A 9,797-nucleotide genomic window follows, 5' to 3' on the forward strand; every position below is an offset into this window, starting at 1 on the left:
GCTCGATTCACGCACGATTTCCTTTTCCTTCGGATCCTCGATCGTCTCGTTTCCTGCCCTTTTGCATGTTCCGCTGACCGCTATTCGTCTTCAAGACTTCAACTCCGCCTCCTGACGAACGGCGTGACGACTACGGCAGGTACGTCTCCTCGTGCGCGCCTTCTGCCCTTGCCTGTTCTTCTTCCTGTTTCTTTCTTTTTCTAATCCTGATTTCCGAATTCTCGAACAGGTCAATAGGGAATTGTTGCCAGGGTGATCAAACGCGCGCACATAGCCAGATTAGACTACGGAGAGAAGGTACTATACTATGCCCTAGCAGATTTTGTCATGATATTAGGTGAAGATCTTCTGTAATTAATCCAATATTTTAATTTTTTGCACTAATTTTATTGTTCCTTTCAATTTCAGCACTGCCATATTGGGTTCGGGTGTAAAGTATCCATCTGGATGTGATAAAAGAAAAAGGAAGGAGGTAGATGACATGAAAGGATCCCTTCTTAATAAATCATAAGAGCCATCCGAGCACTTCAAAAAATCTAGACGAGTTGGTGATAGTTCTTATGGATGACCAAACTAGTGCTAATCAGAAAAATGATGGTCATTCTCCTACAGAAGATGATGCTGACATCAACATTGATGATACCAATGTGAGCGATCCTGCGTCCATATTTAATTCATCTGCGACATAATTTGCTAGTGTTGATGACGAACCGGTTATTACTGTGGATATTTATGATCTAAGCAATTTGGGTAATCTTGAAAATAAATTGAGGGATATATTAGTGGAAAAGGGGCCTAAAAGGAAAGAAGAAAACACTAAATATTCTTTGGATGAAAATTCAAGACATTTTTCATATACGCATTACTCAAGAAATATGTGCAATTGAGAAGTGCGTGATAGGAAATGGTCAGTTATTTCAAAAGGCGCAAAAAAAGTGTTTTCATTGTGATGTAAGCTTTTCAATTCTGACAAATGCAAAAGTGCATTGAGGCATGAGGGGTTTTGTGATTGGAAGCATATTAATGCGAGACCGAAACATGCAGCTAGTGTTGACCATATTACCAACATAAACTCTTGGAATGAACTGAGCACTGGACTGAAAAAGCATGAAACAAATTGACAAAGGGTTACAACAGCTTGGCAACATTATGCATTGAGAAAAACATGCTTGATGAAATTGATATTGATAATATCATTAGCGATTTTCCATCTCAGAATATGAGGAGATTTTTTGAAGGAATATGTAATACATTATTTGATATGCACTTAATTTTTTCTTTGATACAAATTATATCTACATATAATGATTTATAAATAGACATCTATACTAAGGGCCATCAAGGGCCCCCAATTATAATTTCGCCCAGGGCCCCTGAAATCTCAGGACCGGCCCTGGTTCGCACGAGACCAGTTCGGCGTTTCCACCACTGGCACAATTCGAACCCTAGACACGGTACAGCGGCGCGGCAGCGCCCGCGCGCGCAGGCGAGCGGCGTTGCCTTCCTTTATTATTAAAGAAAGCGTTCTTCGGCGCTCCGTTGGCTTCCTATTTCAGTTTACTGAACAACCAGTAGCATGACTTCATGATTGCTCCTGAGGATTAATTGATGACTAGGGAGATGTGGGCGGCAAGGAAGTTAGACTAGGTTCTAGTTAATCTTAACACTGTTCGCATGCTTGTCTAGATTGCTTACCTAAATCCAGTTTAGTACTACTCTGTTTTTTACATTGCGTTTTGTTCTCTAGCTCTGCAGTGCTAACTTCGCAGAATTATTATTTCCCTAGCATATTTCATTTGCTAAGAACCGACTCTAGTACTCAGTACATGGCTTTAAGTTTATAATCCACATGTAATCATGGCTTTAAGTTTGTACATGTCCGTCATGCTTCTAGTTAATGCTGGAACTAAACACGTTGTTTCTACTGAATAATTTGAATGCGAGTCCACACATAGGATAAGAAAAGAGGGCCTGTGCTGGGGTAAATTGACTCTCTGTCCTGAAGTAGAACTGCATTTCATCATCCTGCCCATGTTGATTGCATCTCAATTATGTACCCTAAATTGTTTGTGAATCGTTAGTTTGCAATAGAAGGTTTTCTTTAAATTTTAATCACCTCTTCTTCAAACGATTGCACATGTATTCAACCAAAGAAACCGCTTTCCAATTTGTAGCATGTCAAATGATAATCAAGATTTTTAGCTTACCAATACAGCAGTCCAGTTCAATTCTGTTAAACGAAAACATCTCCCTTAACTCCCATCTGTCGGTTGGTTATTCGTTGTTTTACTATGAACAGGCTAATTACTCAGTGCACCATTTTATTTCTGCATGTATTGCAGTTTTAGTTATGTGTAGCAGAATCCACACTAATTTAGGCTCCCTGTATTCTGAAAATGCTAGGACAGCTTAATCTGGATTTTGAAGCAATGCGTACCTGTAAAAAGGCCAGGGCGGAAGCTACATCTGTTGTGAGTTCGGATAGACTGAGCAGTCTACCTCCAGAGATAAAGGGCGACATCCTCTCCCGTTTGAATGTTGAAGAAGCTGTTAGGACTAGCACCTTATTAAGTACTTGGAGGGATGCTTGGGGTAATATGCCAGAGATATCTCTGCGCGAAGAAAATTTCACACGAACCAAGTTCGTTACGTTGGTTGATATGGTGCTATTACTCCACAAGGGAACTATAGAAGAGTTTGATATTTCAGGCAACAAAACTTACCATGATGAGTTCGGTAGGTGGATGCTCATGCTGTCAAGGAGATCACCAAGATCAGTTATAATCAAGTTGAACTCAGGGCCAAGGTATAGGATTCCCTCATACCTCTTTTCTATCGGCAGTCTGGAGTCTCTGGACCTACAAAACTGCATCATCAGCTTGCCCCGGGTATTCCAAGGTTTCAAGAGCCTAACTGACCTCAACCTGGAAAATTTCTCCTCTACAGACATGGATATCCAAACATTGATCTCGTCCTGCCCTGTACTGACTGATTTGATATTAACTTCTGTGGAGGGCATCTGCTGTCTAAACATTCAAGCTCCTAAACTGGAATTTCTTAATGTTGAAGGGGAGTTTGAAGACATTAAGTTGGATGCTCCTAATCTGGAGGTGGCCATTTTCTCTCTTGATCACAAAGCTAAAGCATATCAATCTGTTCCAATTGCACATGACAAGGGTTATTGGGAAGCCTAAGTGACGTAAAAACACTTTCAGTTAGTGGCTCTCTTCTCCGGAAGGTGAGGTATTATTAGCTCCAGCATTACTATGGCCTTCTTGTGCCTTTTTACTAATCTATGTTACCATTTCCTTTTTCTTTTCGTGTTGCAGTATCTAACAAAAGGATGTATAATTACGAAGTTCCCTGTCATGTTTCATCGCCTGGAGAATATTTATCTTGGCATATGCATTTGGGACCAGAGACAAATCTCGGCAACTTGTTCATTGTTTCAGAATGCCCCTAACTTAAAGATGCTTGAGCTATGGGTACGTATGCCCCTGTAAACCCTCTCCCTTGCTCGGTCACCCAATCCATATTAATTCGTTGTGTTTACGGCTAATGGGTTCTGAGGAGTTTGCAGCCCAATCTGATCCTATCATGGGAGAAAAACAACGCGAAGACTGGGAAAATGGCGCAACGAGGACAACATATACACACGTGGTCGACGAACGAGATTACTGAAGCGGACACGCGGTGGAACTGATCGAATTGCTGTCAGTCCGTCATCAGATTTGTTTTGAATTTGATCAAGATTTCCCTTCGTCACTCTGCTCGTCAATCTGCCTCCCGGGTCGCTCCTCCAGGCGACTCCGGAGACCTTCCCAGCCGCCACTCGAGAGGCCACCCGATCCTCCTCCCTTCCTCCCGCCGCCGTTGGAGGACGCCGCCGGCTTGCGCCCGGAGGCCGACGGCGGTGGCGGGGGCTCTTCCTCCCTCCCGCGTTTCAGGGGTGGCGATGCCCCAACATGTGTGGAGGTATGGCCAATCTAAAAGCGGCGGCGATGGCTTCGACGGCGGCGGCGGTCGGCCCTGCCTCGGGCCATGGGCGGCTGCTGCGGCGGCTGGCCTGGATCGGGCGGCGCCGCGATGTGGTCTTCGGCGGCATGTCATCTGGCTTTAGATCAGCGACGGCGTCGAGAGCCTGGTGGACTGCTTGGCGGCACATGGCAGATCTATTCTGGCCGCTGTAGCTAGTGGTGGTGGTCATCTTCTTCGTCGGAGGTGGCCGACCAGAGACTTGGTGATTCGATCTCGAGATCCATCATCTAGTCCCGGCTGCGAGTTGGGGAGACATAATTGTCGGTGAAAACCGAGCCGACGACAGGCGATGGCGGCGTTCTACGCCGTTACCTTGATGAAGGCATCGTCGTGTAACTACTGTCGACCAACTCATGCTGCTCCGGGGGAAACCCTAAGACCTGGTGTTCCAGATCGGACGATGGCGGCACTGCGGTGTCGTTTCTCTTTTGGGAGCATCGTTTGTGGAGCAGAGCTGGAAGTCAGAGGCAGGAGGTGGAGCGGCTTCGTCTTGCACGGAGCTTCGGTGGAGATGTCAAGTCATGCCTGACCGACAGGTGCTACGCTTTGTCATGCCTGGTCGGCAGGTGCTACGCACGACAAATCTTCCAAAGACTTCAAGCTGTGTCGGCTGGTGGTACTTGGCAACATGGTGCTGATGTGTATCAGTGACGATCGTGACGTGCTCAGCTATTTGCGCGCAGGGAGAAGGTGCCGTTGGGCGCCATGGTGGCTCGACGATAGCTGGACCGAGCAAGGTTGATGCATCAGTATAGTTCTGAAGATGGAGCGGTGGCAGTTGGCGGCGGCGGCCATATGAGAGCACGCCGGACCGGTGAGACCATGCCCGGCAGGCGTCCTGGATGAGACCTCAGGTCTTAGATGTTAGGTTTGGCTGCGATGTCTGTTTGATATTAGGCCCAGACTATCTGCGCCCCTTCATCAACTGGATAGGTGTAGCGACAGTTTGTTACTTAGACGGCGGCTTTAGTCTTACTATTGTATTACTTTGTAAGGTCTTGTGAGAATAATTAATAAAATCGCCTTATGCATCGTCCAGATGCAGAGGCCGGGGGGTTATCCTCCTTTACTAAAAAAAATGGGTTCTGAGAAAATAATTAAAATGCAGAGTTACCCTAGGATCACATGGGAGCAGTATCAGGATCAGGCTAGCATTCAAGAGCTTACCCGGGAAATGCAAATGGACCATCTCGTAACGGCCAATGTGAAACATTTTGGGGGTCTGAACTATGAAGTCGATTTCGTGGCAAAGCTACTGAGCTGGGCACCTGTTTTGGAAGAGGTGAAATTAGAGTGGAAGGGCGAAACAGACCGCAGCATGGTTCTTACCAAGCTATTAGCTCTGCCGAGGGTGTCTCCCGGAGCCAAGATCATTGTTACATGATAAGTATGCTCCCTCATCACTTTGCCAATCTAATTTGCTGTGGGTAGAATTATTTTGGCTCTGTTTATGCAAATGTACCAACTAGGGCTAGCTGGTGGTTATATATAATGTATGGGTGCATTTGACCCGAATCATCAGGTAGAGGTAGTGTGCTTTGTTGAGAACATCCGGTGGGACGGCATCAGTTTAGCTTGTCCAGTTCTGTCCCTGTGTTGTTAACTTGTTATATGACAATATTGTGGTTCTAGTAAATATGTGTCCTTCAGAAGTGATCACATTTATGAAGGCACCTTCATGTTGTGTCAACAAGACTGAATCAAAGACACCAAATGGTACCTTAATTTTTTACTTTATGCATGTGCATGTAAGAAGCCTGCAGTTTTGAGATCAAAGCAACACATGCCTGAATCATTACACCTTTGGAAATCAAAGAATTATCAGAATGGTTTACATTGGTTTCATGATGAATGAATGTTCGGTATAAGGGAAATCACCTGGTTTTAATATGTTGCTTCAATATTATTCACTGTGGTTTCTCGTATTGAGGTGAACAGGAACCAGGTTTTTACTTAAAATAATTCTAAAGAATTCAAAACTATTGATTCAGGTGTTAATCAAATATCGCTCTTGGAATAAGCTGCAGCTACTAGCCAGTTATTCTTCAGCCATGGCCGCATCTCCATGTCTACATTTCTATACGTCCGAAATTAAATGGCCATGTATGTATTTCATTTATATATACTCATGAAATAGTTCACTCGTGGCAAGACACATATACCTCTTCTGTCACATGGGCCTAGCTCGAGAGGTAAATTTCTTTCCTTTTAGAAGTATGCTTGTATTCCTATCACAGAAGAGCACAAGAACCAGATCACATACAATCAGACACTCGGTCTCACACGATCTTTCTGGACACCCCACACGTCCCAGGACATTGGTACGTACGAGACTTCTCCTCCTTTTCCTACTACAGTTGAGAGTCACTCCAGAGAGATCATCCCCGGCCCTATCCTAGATCCTCTCTACCGGCAGCGGTCGTCGGAGAAGTGATGGGGAGGTGCTAGGTGTGTTTTTGTACATAGTAGCAGTAGGTTCAGTTTCCACTCTGGTGTTGGGCCTGATTCCTAGGTCTAGTGTTGTGCCGAGGAGGATCGTGCCGCCTGCGCAAATGAGCATCGTGTGGTGGCTAGCGGTAATGTTCTGGTTGATGGCGGTGGCGTGGTACTACTCACTGCTTCATGATTCATCCTTGGCACATCCTTTAATAAGCTCAGTTGGTGCCGTGATTTGGACAAGGATTCGTCCCCTTCCTCTGTTGCTTCAAGCCGCAATGGGGGTGGATGGAATGATGGTGATGCAAGGATATCTAGTTCTTGCAAGTGGGTTCGAAGCATATCAGCAGCGGCAGTTGATCTGGTGGAGCAACGACGCCCGCTGGCTATCGGTCTTCCACATCACCCCGCTGCCCCGTCTGGTTGAATGACGGGTGTATATTTCCTCCCAAAGAAAGAGCTATAGGAGAGGCAGATGCATCTTCTATCCAAAGTTCGAAGCGGCTCCAAGCTGTTGTGAAGGTCTCGTCACCGCAAATGGTGCGTCCCTGCTGCCGGCGAGGCTACATCAAGGAAGAAGATGTTGTGGACCTGGTTGCAATTTCCAATTCCAGTCTAGGGTCCTTCTTGTAAAAGCCAAGGGCTTAGGTGTTATTTTTGTTTTATGTGAGTCCTTGTGTGGGCTTTGTGATGTAACCGATAACCTCTAGGCCTGTCATGGCCTTTCTTCTAAAAAAACGTCCCAGGACATTTCAAAGAGCACCTTGAAACAAACATAAATACACCTAGATCCCTGGAGATGTTTGACATCCTCGCTGGACTTAACAAAGAGATCCATGTAAGAAAGTAAACCGCAACTTGGACCAAGAAGTTCATCTTGTTTAGGCGTGGCCACATCTCCGCCGTTGCTATCCTCCTTTTCTTCACACCGATGCCGAATGGGAATGGATTCACACATGCATCCAGGTAACCTACTTGAGCCTTCACCAATTGTGGCTTTGATTGCCGCAAAATGTGTCCCATCTTGAAGGAAGGGAACTGGGATCCGGTTCTGGTGCCGCGGCCAGGCCAACTGCCCGGGCAAAGCAACCCCCAAGCACCAACACAAGGAGGAAGGATGAACAACATCAACATGATCGAGCCAACAAGGAAGAAGAGGACACCCACTCTTCTCAGTCCAGCGAGAAGTACCCGCCTCCGGCCAGATCCAGCCGAACACAATGCCCATACCCCTCGACCTCCACCAAATCTGGGGAAACCCCTCCCCGCTAGCTCCTCAACGATGGCCAGAGCACTAGCTGACCGTGAATGGAACCTGGGGAAGCTTATACCGACGCAACACTGGCACAATGGCCTCACTGGCGTCTCCCTCAACCCTACACTCTATAGTAACCATTGTGCCTCGTCCATCGTCGCCCCCACCTCCGTTCACCGAGAGGCAGGAAGAGGCGAGAAATCCATTAGGTCTTCATAATCTGGAGTAAAAGGATTCGAACCTTTGCATGCAGATGGATTCGGTCGCCGGAGACCCTATGCGAGTCACCTCTCTTTCGCCCGTTTTTGCCAAGAAACAAGAGGGTTCATACCTCGAGAGGGAAAATTGGAAAGGAGATGTCTTGTGTTGTACCTGCCTAATATAACGTCTCTAAATGTACACACGATTTTGAGCATCCCTAGAAAGCTTCTCATCCCATGTAAGACACGCTTGCAAGCGTGTCTACATGGTTGGGACGGTCCGTGGGGATACGCTCCAAGGAAACTTTATTAAAACGACTCTATAGTTGCCTAGAGATTGAACAATACATCCCTAATTAAGTATGAATTGAGTGTGTCTAGTGACTGTTTTGTTGTAGTGCCGACGCCTCCAAGCCGGACGAAAACCATAGGCCGAACACCACCGGACGCTCGTCCGCCCTTCAGAAGGAGGACATCGACTATGGGCTCCCAGCCATGGAATCGAGGGGGAGAGGGGGAGGGGAGGGAGGGCCCCGCCATGGCCGGTGTGGCGAATGACGAGGAACGAGGTGGACGCCTTAGTCGGGGTGGCAAATGTCGGGAGGGGTGGACGCCGGCGCTGTAGTGGCGCTCGGCGGGCTCGAGGGAGGGAGAGAGCACCGCTCAGCAGAGGGAGAGCGTCGAGGAGATCAATGTTCAAGATGGTCAATAAAACTATATGTTGTCAGCTGATACTTTGCTTCTTCATCATCCACATCATTTGGAGTTTGAAAACCTAGTGCATTGAGAGAAGAGCGCGAAAACCTAGTGTCACCTTCAAACCACAAAATGAAGCCAAAAAGATGTAGATACCCCTGACCTCATGGTAACCTTTCTATTTCAATCGGGATTATCACATTTCATTATTGAACTTGGCCAGATAAATTGCTTGCTACAAAGCTTTGTGCACAAAGTGGGACATGACCTTATCGTCGGCCTTATGACTTGGATTCACTAAACATCCATGCACCAAATGCGGCAAGAGCCGTGGGCGATAAACAACCTTGCACCATAAAAAAATCATGGAACTTCCATAAAAAAATCATGGAACTTCTTTTCTTTGTTTTCTGATGACCGAAAGTGGGGAAATAGTCCGAAAATCCATATCTGCACCCGAGCTCATCTGCACCTGCGCTGACGAAAAAAATTAAAACAAATACTAGAAAAATTAAAAAAAAATCCAATTTTTTTGTGCGGTAGACAATTTGATGCGTGAGGTCCGCTTCATTTTTCAAGTCATTTGGACATATGAGGAGCTCTCAGCAAAAAAGACAAATTGGGCGTCTATAAAAATGTTTACTGTTCATGTACTGTTTTGGCTCGATTTGTCTGTTTTGCTGAGAGCTTCTCAGATGTCCAAATGACTTGAAATTTGAAGTGGGCCTCACGATCAAATTGTCTACGCACAAAAAACTTGGAATTTTTTGAATTTATTTTGAATTTTTTCGAATTTTTTCTTGCCGGGTGCATATGAGTCTGGGCCCCGAAACGCCCAACTTGAAATAGTGAAATAGTCATGCTTCCCGTTTTATAGACAATAGAGTCCGGAATCCGCGAAAAAAATTCTACGTAGTGAACAAAATATGCTTCCAACAAAATTCTACGCACAAAATATTTTTTTGTTTTTTTAGGGGTTCCAACATCCAACCCAGTATATGGCCCAGTCTCTCCATAAGCCCAATTCTGAAATCCCCAGCCCTGCAGCGCAGAGAGACCACGAGTCGCACACCATTTTGAACCCTAGACACGGCACGGCCGCGCCGACCCGCGGCGGGGCGGCGGAGGCATCCGGTGTGGCGTCGTGCCTTCGATCCTCGCCCCTCCGGACC

Source organism: Triticum aestivum, chromosome 3A, assembly GCF_018294505.1.
Source record: "Triticum aestivum cultivar Chinese Spring chromosome 3A, IWGSC CS RefSeq v2.1, whole genome shotgun sequence".
Taxonomy (NCBI): Eukaryota; Viridiplantae; Streptophyta; class Magnoliopsida; order Poales; family Poaceae; genus Triticum; species Triticum aestivum.